Source organism: Triticum aestivum, chromosome 5A (genome assembly GCF_018294505.1).
Source record: "Triticum aestivum cultivar Chinese Spring chromosome 5A, IWGSC CS RefSeq v2.1, whole genome shotgun sequence".
Taxonomy (NCBI): Eukaryota; Viridiplantae; Streptophyta; class Magnoliopsida; order Poales; family Poaceae; genus Triticum; species Triticum aestivum.
The window spans coordinates 421,440,776-421,452,132 of NC_057806.1; positions in this window are offsets into that span (position 1 = coordinate 421,440,776).

The following is an 11,357-nucleotide window of genomic DNA, read 5'->3' on the forward strand; positions in this document are numbered from 1 at the left end:
CATCGTCGTCTCCTCCGTGCTCGCCCGCCACAACCTCACCATCGATCCATCACTCTGGTCCACCCCGGCCTCATCGAGCTCGCCTACGACCTTCGTTGTGAGCGCCTCTCCTCATCCCCCCGCTTTTCCATTCGATTCCGCCGTCGATTGGGTTGTCTCGTGCTCGTCCGCCATGGTTGTTGCTTCCTGTAAGCTCAGTATAGTACGTGCCCACGCCCCCTGCTTATGATATTCCAGTTTCCTTGTTGCGCGACCCGCCGCTAGTGCGTGCTGCGCCCCGCTCGTGTCCGCGCCGCCACTACTGTGCTGCTCTGCTTGCGGCACCGGCCCCGCGCACATGCGCGCGCCTGCCCACTTGCCCGCAGCCGCAGGCTGCTGCTCCCGGCCGCGCGCACACACTTGCTGCCTTCTGGCTTTGCCGCTGCTTAGCTACTGCCCTTAGCTGCTGCCGTTGTTGCTATTGCTTGTGCTGCTCTTTACCGCAGCTGCGTGTGCTGCTCGCTGCCTGTTGCTACTCTCTGTCGCCGCCGCCGAACACTGCTGCTGGTGGTGGCCATGGCCATGGCCATGTGCCTATGCGTGCATGCACCACCACGATGTGGCCGGTTGTGTGCCTGTGGCCGGCCCTGTTCAATTAGATTAGGGATTAATTAGTACTAGTTAGGTTAGTTGATATACTATGACATATGGGCCCCATTTGATTAAGTTAGTTTTTATTTATTAGTTTAGGTATAGCCTATGATATGTGGGCTACCAACTCTCCTTTTAACCAGTCAAATTGACTTGGTCAATTTGCATTAAATAAATTCCAGTAATTTTAGAAAGCATTTAAAACCATTAAAATCAATATAAAATAATCCGTAACTCGGATGAAAATACTTTGTACATGAAAGTTTCTTAGAATGACGAGACGAATCCGGATACGCAGCCCGTTCGTCCGCCACGCATCCCTAGCATAGCGAACATGCAACTTTCCCCCTCTGGTTCATCTATCCGAAAACGCGAAACATTGGGGATATTTTCCTGGATGTTTACCCCCTTCACCGGTACAACCTCTTACCGTGTTAGGGCACCCCTAGCACCGCTACTTGTCATGTCATGCATCGCTATGCATCTATTTGCTTAATATTTATTGTTTCTTCCCCCCTCTTCTCTCGCTAGACATCGAGACCGACGCCGCGGCTACCCAGTACGACTATAGTGCTGACGACCCCTTTCTCTTGCCAAAGCAACCAGGCAAGCCCCCCCTTTGATCACCAGAAATCGCCTACTCTTCTCTCTACCGCTTGCATTGGAGTAGTGTAGCATGTTACTACTTTCAGTTAATCTTATACTGCTGCATAGCCTGTCCTTGCTACTACTGTTGTTACCTTTACCTGCTATCCTACTGCTTAGTATAGGTTGCTAGTGTTCCATTAGTGGCCCTACACTCTTGTCCGTCTACCATGCTATACTACTGGGCCGTGATCACTTCGGGAGGTGATCACGGGCATATACTATATACTTTACACTGTTACATTACCGGTGATACTATTTGGGGATGGGGGCTGAAGGGGCAGGTGGCTCCATCCCGGTAGAAGTGGGCCTGGGTTCCCGACTGCCCCCGACTGTTACTTTGAGGTGGAGCGACAGGGCAGGTTGAGACCACCTAGGAGAGAGGTGGGCCTGGCCCTGTTCGGCGTTCGCGGATACTTAATACGTTTAACGAGATCTTGGTATTTGATCCGAGTCTGACCATTGGCCTATACGCACTAACCATCTACGCGAGGACAGTTATGGGAACTCGACGTCGTGGTATCAGCCGAAGCCTTCATGACATCAGCGACTGAGCGGCGCGCGCCGGATTGGACTGGAACGCCTGCTAGGCTAGATCTACTTCCGGCCGCGTTCGCAACGTGCAGGTGTGCAAAGGGCGATGGGCCCATACCCCTGCGCCATAGGATTTAGACCGGCGCGCTGACCTCTCTGTTGTGCCTAGGTAGGGCTGCGACGTGTTGATCTTCCGACGCCGGCCATGACCCAGAAAAGTGTGTCCAGACAAATGGGATCGAGCGTGTTGGGTTATGTGGTGCACCCCTGCACGGAAGTTAATCTATTCGAATAGCCGTGATCTTCGGTAACAGGACGACTTGGAGTTGTACCTTGACCTTATGACAACTAGAACCGGACACTTAATAAAACACACCCTTCCAAGTGCCAGATACAACCGGTGATCGCTCTCTCACAGGGCGACGAGGGGAGGATCATCGGTTAGGATTATGCTATGCAATGCTACTTGGTGAATTTACCATCTACTCTCTTCTCCTGCTGCAAGATGGAGGTGGCCAGAAGCGTAGTCTATGATAGGACTAGCTATCCCCCTCTTATTCCGGCATTCTACAGTTCAGTCCACATATGATACCCTTAATCCATATGATACCAATGCATACATATGTAGTGTAGCTCCTTGCTTGCGAGTACTTTGGATGAGTACTCACGGTTGCTTTGCTCCCTCTTTTCCCCCTTTCTATACCCGATTGCTGCGACCAGATGTTGGAGCCCAGGAGCCAGACGCCACCATCGACAACTACTACTACTACTTGAGAGGTGCCTACTACTACGTGCAGCCCACTGACGGCGACCAGGAGTAGTTTAGGAGGATCCCAAGCAGGAGGCATGCGCCTCTTTCGATCTGTATCCTAGTTTGTGCTAGCCTTCTTAACGCAAACTTGTTTAACTTATGTCTGTACTCAGATATTGTTGCTTCCGCTGACTCGTCTATGATCGAGCTTTTGTATTCGAGCCCTCGAGGCCCTTGACTTGTAATATGATGCTTGTATGACTTATTTTATTTGTAGAGTTGTGTTGTGATATCTTCCCGTGAGTCCCTGATCTTGATCATACACGTTTGCGTGTATGATTAATGTACGATTGAATCGGGGGCGTCAGAGTATTTGAGGAAAATGTCTTGTGGGAATTCTCTGTGCTCCAGTGCTGATGTAAATACCTATTGTATATCACTATATTTTTACATCAGCATGTATTTTGTTAATCGGCTTGAATCTAACGTTTATCTGATCTAAAATTAGTTGTAGCAAAATGTTAAAGGCGCCAATGTTGATTTTTGTAAGGAAAAAGGCTTGGTAGTTTTGCGTTCTGAGCTGCATGAATGTGCTATCTCATATCACGCACATTACTGAATTGTAGTGCTTCTCTGGTTGCCTATTCATTCATTGTGTCAATGTTGCTTTCGTATTACCTTACCTGGCTGATGATAGCTGTGCGATATTGTGTTAATTTGGTGTAGGCTAGTTGCCCAAACGTTTGTTGTGTCAATGTTGCTTTCCTATTATCTGACTTAGCCAATGATAGCAATGCTAGTGTGTTAATTTTGTGCAGGCTGCTGAAGATAAGAAGACAAACTTTGAAAACAGCAAGGCAACCCCATTGTTTCTTTCCAGTAAATCTAGGCCAGGTATAGCAATAATGCATGATTAATCTGTTTGGTTCCCGTCCTAAGTTATGTTATGATGCAGTGGTCAAGACACTCTCCACTATCAATAATACAAGCCTGCCAAAATCGTCATCTGAATCTGTTCAGTATCTTTTATCTCGAATGCAATGGAATAAATGTATGTTTGTGAACCAATTAATGGCTGAAGCAATGATGGAAATGGTGAATGAATCAGAGGTGCAGAGTCGTGCGACACAACAACTGATCAATGTTTACAGAGAAAGTGTGGCAAAGCAGCAAGAACTTGCCCACATGCTTATGGGCGTCATCTGCGCTGAGGTTCAGATTGTGACGTTGTAGATGGTTAGGTTCTGCTCATTTATTTGCACTGGCATCAATCTTTGATTGCCCAGTGGATGTAATTTCCTGTAATATATTCTGGATATGCAACGTTATTCCCTGTATGTCGTACCTTTGCTCGTCGTAATGGGCTCAAATTACCTAATTTGTCCTAAAGACATGAACGAACTTTAGTGGGCCCATTAAGTTAATGGGCCGTTACTAGGCCGAAAGTTAATGGTCGGCCCTCTTACCTCCCGGGTCGTTAACAGGCCGACATTGAAGCAGGCAACAGGTGGCCCCAATTTATTTCATGGGCCGTTAACAAGCCATTACTAAATTTGGGCTACGTATGGCCCAACTGTACTGTAGGCCTTTAGCAGGCCGAAAGAGACAGCGGGCTTGTATTGGACCATGAAGAGCACGGGCCGCTAAGAGGCCGAAAGTCAGGTCGTATTGTAAATGACCCAACTGTGTTATGGGCCTTTAGCAGGCCGAAAGAGAAACCGGGCTGGTATTGGACCATGAAGGGCATGGGCCGTTAAGAGACCAAAACTAAGGTCCGACTACAAATGGCCCAACTCATTTATGGTCCGTTAACAGGCCGAAAGGCACACTTGGCCGGGAATTGGCCCAACACTTAAACGGGTCGCTAAAAGGCCAAAACTCAGGTCCGACTACAATTGGCCCAACTGATTTATGGGCCGTCGACAGGCTGAAAGTGACACCGGGCCAGAAATTGGCCCAACACTTAAATGGGCAGCTAAAAGGCCGAAACTCAGGTCCGACTACAAATGGCCGATCAGATTTATGGGCCGTCAACAGGCTGAAAGACACACCGGGCCGGAAATTATCCCAACTTTTAAATTGGTCGATAAAAGACCGAAAGATGTACATCCTGAAAATTGGCCCATCCATTAAATGGGCCGTTAACAGGCCGAAATCTCATCGGGCCGATATTGAGCCCAAATATATAGCGGGATGTTAACGGGCTCGAACTGACGATGGGCTGCAATGGTGTCAAATCTTTAACGGGCCGAATTGGCACATCTTGTATGGGCCGTGGGCTTAAATGGACCTGACTCAAGTAGGCCATATATGGGCCGGCCTGCTAATTTTTACTGGGCCGGCCTTTTTCACCGGAATGGGCCACTGTTGGGCCGTGCCACGTGTCGACCTATCATAGGCGCCTCCTGTCCAATGAGTGTATGACATCTCTCCCAACGATGAGCCGACACGTGTTTCCTCTAGCCAATGATGATTTTACACGTGGAAAATCCCCATTGGTCGGGGCTGTTAACGGGTTGTCGAATCCAAAACCCGACCCAATAGCTTAACGGTGTTCCGTTACGGTGTATGCCACGTGCCGGTCACCCTTGACGAAAGCACTTCTGTGACGCGCGATTTATCATCATGGAAGTGGACACTTCCATGATGATAATTTTGGTAATGTCATGGAACACTTCTATGACAGCAAAGGTATGACTATCTTGATTTTGTCATAAATTTGTCATGGATGTACATGCGTGACAAAAAAAGCGACCTACTATGACAAACACGTATCATCATGGAAGTGTATTTTTTTTGTAGTGTTGGTTGTCTTCTGGTACAAAAAATCCACAAAAAGTTTTGCTACATTTGGACTCCATTTGATATTGATTACCTGCGATGCAGAAAACAAGCAAAAAACAGCAACTAGCACTATGTCAATAGGTTAGTACCAAAAATGATATAAAGTGACTATAAAATGATTATAAAACATCCAAGATTGATAATATAATAGCATGAAATAATAAAAAATTATAGATACATTGGAGACATATCATTGCACCTTATTTACCGTTACCATTACTTGCTCGTTACAAATTATCTTGCTACCAAACTACCTGTTACCGACAATTTCAGTGCTTGCGGAAATTACCATGCTAAAAACCACTTGTAATTTCCTTCTGCTCCTCGTTGGGTTCGACACTCTTACTTATCAAAAGGACTACGAGTGACCCCCTATAATTGAGGGTCATCAAGACTCTTTGCTGGTGCTGTTGCCGGGGAGTGAAGCGCTCTTGGTAAGTGGAAATCGGTAAGTAAAGCGCCCTGATGATAATTTTGGTAATATCATGGAACACTTCTACGACAGCACAGGTATGACTATCTTGATTCTGTCATAAATTTGTCATGGATGTACATGCATGACAAAAAACGCGACCTACTGTGACAAACACGTATCATCACGGGAGTGTATTTTTTTTGTAGTGTCTACAAGCTAGTTCAAATAATTTTACACTAGAGTTGAAATAGCTCTACAAGCTAGTTCAAATAATTTTACACTAGAGTTGACCTAGCTCTATAACCTAGTACAAATTTTTTTTACACTAGAGTTGAACTAGCTCTACAAGCTAGTTCAGATAATTTTACACTAGAGTTGAACTAACTCTACATTCTAGTTCAAATAGTTTTACACTATAGTTGAACTAGCTCTATAACCTAGTACAAATAATTTTACACAAGATTTGAACTAGCTCTATAAGCTAGTTCAAATAATTTTACACTAGAGTTGAACTAGCTCTACAAGCTAGTTCAAATAATTTTACACTAAAGATGACCTAGATCTATAACCTAGTTCAAATAATTTTACACTAGAATTGAACTAGCTCTACAAGCTAGTTCAAATAATTTTACACTAGAGTTGAACTAGCTATACAAGCTTGTAGAGTTGAACAAGCTCTACAAGCTAGTTCAAATAATTTTTCACTAGAGTAGAACTAGCTCTATAACCTAGTACAAATAATTTTACACTAGACTTGAACTAGCTCTATAACCTAGTACAAATGATTTTACACTAGAGTTGAACTAGCTCTACAGTCTAGTTCAAATAGTTTTACACTAGAGTTCAACTAGCTCTATAACATAGGACAAATAATTTTACACTAGAGTTCAACTAGCTCTACAAGCTAGTTCAAATAATTTTACACTAGAGTTGAACTAGCTCTATAACATAGTACACACAATTTCACACTAGATTTGAACTAGCTCTACAAGCTAGTTCAAATTATTTTACACTAGAGTTGAACTAGCTCTACAAGGTCGTTCAAATAATTTTGTACTAGAGTAGAACTAGCTCTATAACCTAGTACAAATAATTTTACACTAGAATTGAACTTGCTCTATAACCTAGTACAAATAATTTTACACTAGAGTTGACCTAGCTCTACAAGCTAGTTCACAAATAGTTTTACACTAGAGTTGAACTAGCTCTACAAGCTAGTTCAAATAATTTTACACTAGAGTTGAACTAGCTCTACAATCTAGTTCAAATAATTTTACACTAAAGTTGAACTAGATCTATAACCTAGTTCAAATAATTTTACACTAGAGTTGAACTAGCTCTATAAGCTAGTTCAGATAATTTTACACTAGAGTTGAACTAGCTCTACATTCTAGTTCAAATAGTTTTACACTATAGTCGAACTAGATCTATAACCTAGTTCAAATAATTTTACACTAGAGTTGAACCAGCTCTACAAGCTAGTTCAAATAATTTTACACTAGAGTTGAACTAGCTCTTCAAGCTAGTTCAAATAATTTTACACTAATGTTGAACTAGAAATATAACCTAGTTTAAAAAAATTTACACTAGAGTTGAACTAGCTCTACAAGCTAGTTCAAATAATTTTAAACTAGAGTTGAACTACATATACAAGCTTGTAGAGTTGAACAAGCTCTACAAGCTAGTTCAAATAATTTTTCACTAGAGTAGAACTAGCTCTATAACCTAGTACAAATAATTTTACACTAGACTTGAACTAGCTCTATAACCTAGTACAAATGATTTTACACTAGAGTTGAACTAGCTCTACAGTCTAGTTCAAATAGTTTTACACTCGAGATGGACTAGCTCTATAACCTAGGACAAATAATTTTACACTAGAGTTGAACGAGCTCTACAAGCTAGTTCGAATAATTTTACACTAGTGTTGAACTAGCTCTCAATAACTTAGTACAAAAAAATTCACAGTAGAGTTGAACTAGCTCTACCAGCTAGTTTTCAAATAATTTTACACTAGAGTTGAACTAGCTCTACAAGCTAGTTCAAATTATTTTACACTAGAGTTGAACTAGCTCTATAAGATAGTACACATAATTTCAGACTAGATTTGAACTAGCTCTACAAGCTAGTTCAAATAATTTTACACTAGAGTTGAACTAGCTCTACAAGGTAGTTTAAATATTTTTGTACTAGAGTAGAACTAGGTCTATAACCTAGTACAAACAATTTTAGACTAGAGTTGAACTAGCTCTATAACCTAGTACAAATAATTTTAGACTAGAGTTGAACTAGCTCTATAACCTAGTACAACTAATTTTATAGTAGAGTTGAAATAGCTCAATAAGCTAGTTTAAATAATTTTACACTAGAGTTGAACTAGCTCTACAGGCTAGTTCAAATAATTTTAAACTAAATTTCAACAAGATCTATAATCTAGTTCAAATAATTTTACATTAGAGTTGAACTATCTCTACAAGCTAGTTCAAATAATTTTACGCTAGAGTTGAACTAGCTATACAAGCTTGTAGATTTGAACAAGCCCTACAAGCTAGTTCAAATAATTTTTCACTAGAGTAGAACATGCTCTATAAACTAGTAAAAATAAATTTACACTAGAGTTGAACTAGCTCTATAACCTAGTACAAATGATTTTACACTAGAGTTGAACTAGCTCCACAGTCTAGTTCAAATAGTTTTACACTAGAGTTGAACTAGCTCTATGTGACGCCCTCGATTTGACCGTACACTAATCATACACGCAAACATGTACGATCAAGATCAGGGACTCACGGGAAGATATCACAACACAACTCTACAAATAAAATAAGTCATACAAGCATCATATTACAAGCCAGGGGCCTCGAAGGCTCGAATACAAGAGCTCGATCATAGACGAGTCAGCGGAAGCAACAATATCTGAGTACAGACATAAGTTAAACAAGTTTGCCTTAAGAAGGCTAGCACAAACTGGGATACAGATCGAAAGAGGCGCAGGCCTCCTGCCTGGGATCCTCCTAAACTACTCCTGGTCGCTGTCAGCGGGCTGCACGTAGTAGTAGGCACCTCCGGTGTAGTAGGAGTCGTTGTCGAAGGTGGCGTCTGTTTCCTGGGCTCCAACATCTGGTTGCGACAACCAGGTAGAAGGGATAGGGGGAAAAGAGGGAGAAAGCAACCGTGAGTACTCATCCAAAGTACTCGCAAGCAAGGAGCTACACTACATATGTATGCATTGGTATCAACTGGAATAAGGCTATTATATGTGGACTGAACTGCAGAATGCCGGAATAAGAGGGGGATAGCTAGTCCTTTCGAAGACTACGCTTCTGGCAGCCTCCGTCTTGCAGCATGTAGAAGAGAGTAGACTGAAGTCCTCCAAGTAGCATTGCATAGCATAACCCTAACCGATGATACTCCCCTCGACGCCCTGTGAGAGAGCGATCACCGGTTGTATCTGGCACTTGGAAGGGTGTGTTTTATTAAGTGTCCGGTTCTAGTTGTCATAAGGTCAAGGTACAACTCCAAGTCGTCCTGTTACCGAAGATCACGGCTATTCGAATAGATTAACTTCCCTGCAGGGGTGCACCACATAACCCAACACGCTCGATCCCATTTGGCCGGACACACTTTTCTGGGTCATGCCCGGCCTCGGAAGATCAACACGTTGCAGCCCTACCTAGGCACAACAGAGAGGTCAGCACGCCGGTCTAAATCCTATGGCGCAGGGGTCTAGGCCCATCGCCCTTTGCACACCTGCACGTTGCGAACGCGGCCGGAAGCAGAACTAGCCCCCTTAATACAAGAGCAGGCTTACGGTCCAATCCGGCGCGCGCCACTCAGTCGCTAACGTCAGGAAGGCTTCGGTTGATACCATGATGTCGAGTGCCCATAACTGTCCCCGCGTAGATGGTTAGTGCGTATAGGCCACTAGCCAGACTCAGATCAAATACCAAGATCTCGTTTAACATGTTAAGTATCTGCGAACGCCGATCAGGGCCAGGCCCACCTCTCTCCTAGGTGGTCTCAACCTGCCCTGTCGCTCCGCCACAAAGTAACAGTCGGGGGCCGTCGGGAACCCAGGCCCACCACTACCTGGATGGAGCCACCTGCCCCTTCAGCCCCCATCTCCGAACAGTATCACAGGTAAGGTAACTGTGTAAAGTATATTGTATATGCCCGTGATCACCTCCCGAAGTGATCACGGCCCAGTAGTATAGCATGGCAGACGAACAAGAGTGTAGGGCCACTGATGGAACACTAGCATCCTATACTAAGCAGTAGGATAGCAGGTAATGGTAACAATAGTAGTAGCAAGGACAGGCTATGCATCAGGATAGGAATAACGGAAAGTAGTAACATGCTACACTACTCTAATGCAAGCAGTATAGAGGAGAGTAGGCGATATCTGGTGATCAAGGGGGGGGGGCTTGCTTGGTTGCTCTGGCAAGAGAGAGGGGTCGTCAACACCGTAGTCGTACTGGGTAGCAGCGGCGTCGGTCTCGGTGTCTAGCGAGAGAAGAGGGGGAAGAAACAATAAATATAATGCAAACAGATGCATAATGATGCATGACATGACAAAACGTGATGCTAGGTGTGCCCTAACGCGGTACGAGGGGGTACCGGTGAAAAGGGGGAAACATCCGAGAAAGGATTCCCGGTGTTTCGTGTTTTCAGACAAATGAACCAGAGGGGGAATGTTGCGAGTTCGATAGGTTAGGAATGTGTGGCGGACGAACGGGCTGTGTATCCGGATTCGTCTCGTCGTTCTGAGCAACTTTCATGTACAAAGTTTTTCCATCCGAGTTATGGTTTATTTTATATTAATTTTAAAAGATTTAAATCAATTTTAAGATTTATTTAATTATTTAAAACAATATTATCCAGAACAGTGTTTGCTGATGTCATCATGACGTCAGCAGTTGACCTGGTCAACCTGACATGTGGGTCCCATTCGTCATTGACTGTTTAGTCTAATTAGGGTTTAACCAATCTAATTACTATTTAATGAAACTAACTAGTTAATTAGATTAGTTAATTAATTAACTATTTTTTTATCTCTTTTTTAAACGTCTCACAGGGACGGGCCCCACGTGTTTGTGGCCCAGAGGGGCCTATCGGGCGTGGGTACTCGCGGGCAGTGGGCGCCCGGGCGTGCACCCGTGGCCGCCCAGTGGGGCGTCGGCCACGGCGATGGATCGGAGCGGGGCGGCGCAGGCTGGAGGTGGGGGCGCGGTCGGGCCGGTGCAGGGACGCACGACGATGCGGTGGCGGAACAACGTGGACGCGCGGCGAGCGGCACCGGTAGCGGAGCAGCAGCAGCAGGGCTACACAACAGGGGGGAAGAAGAGCGGCGGCAGGGACCTGCCAAGACGCGGCCATGACAGGAGAGCACGGGAGGCGTTGGGGCATGGGCTGTGACGTGCAGGGGGAGCCCGGTGCGCGACCGGCGCAAGGAGTGAGGGGCGACGGTGCAGGGCGAGGCCACAGCGAGTGTGGTCCTCGACGGCTAGAGCAGGGGGCGCCGTGGGGCGCGCTGGCACA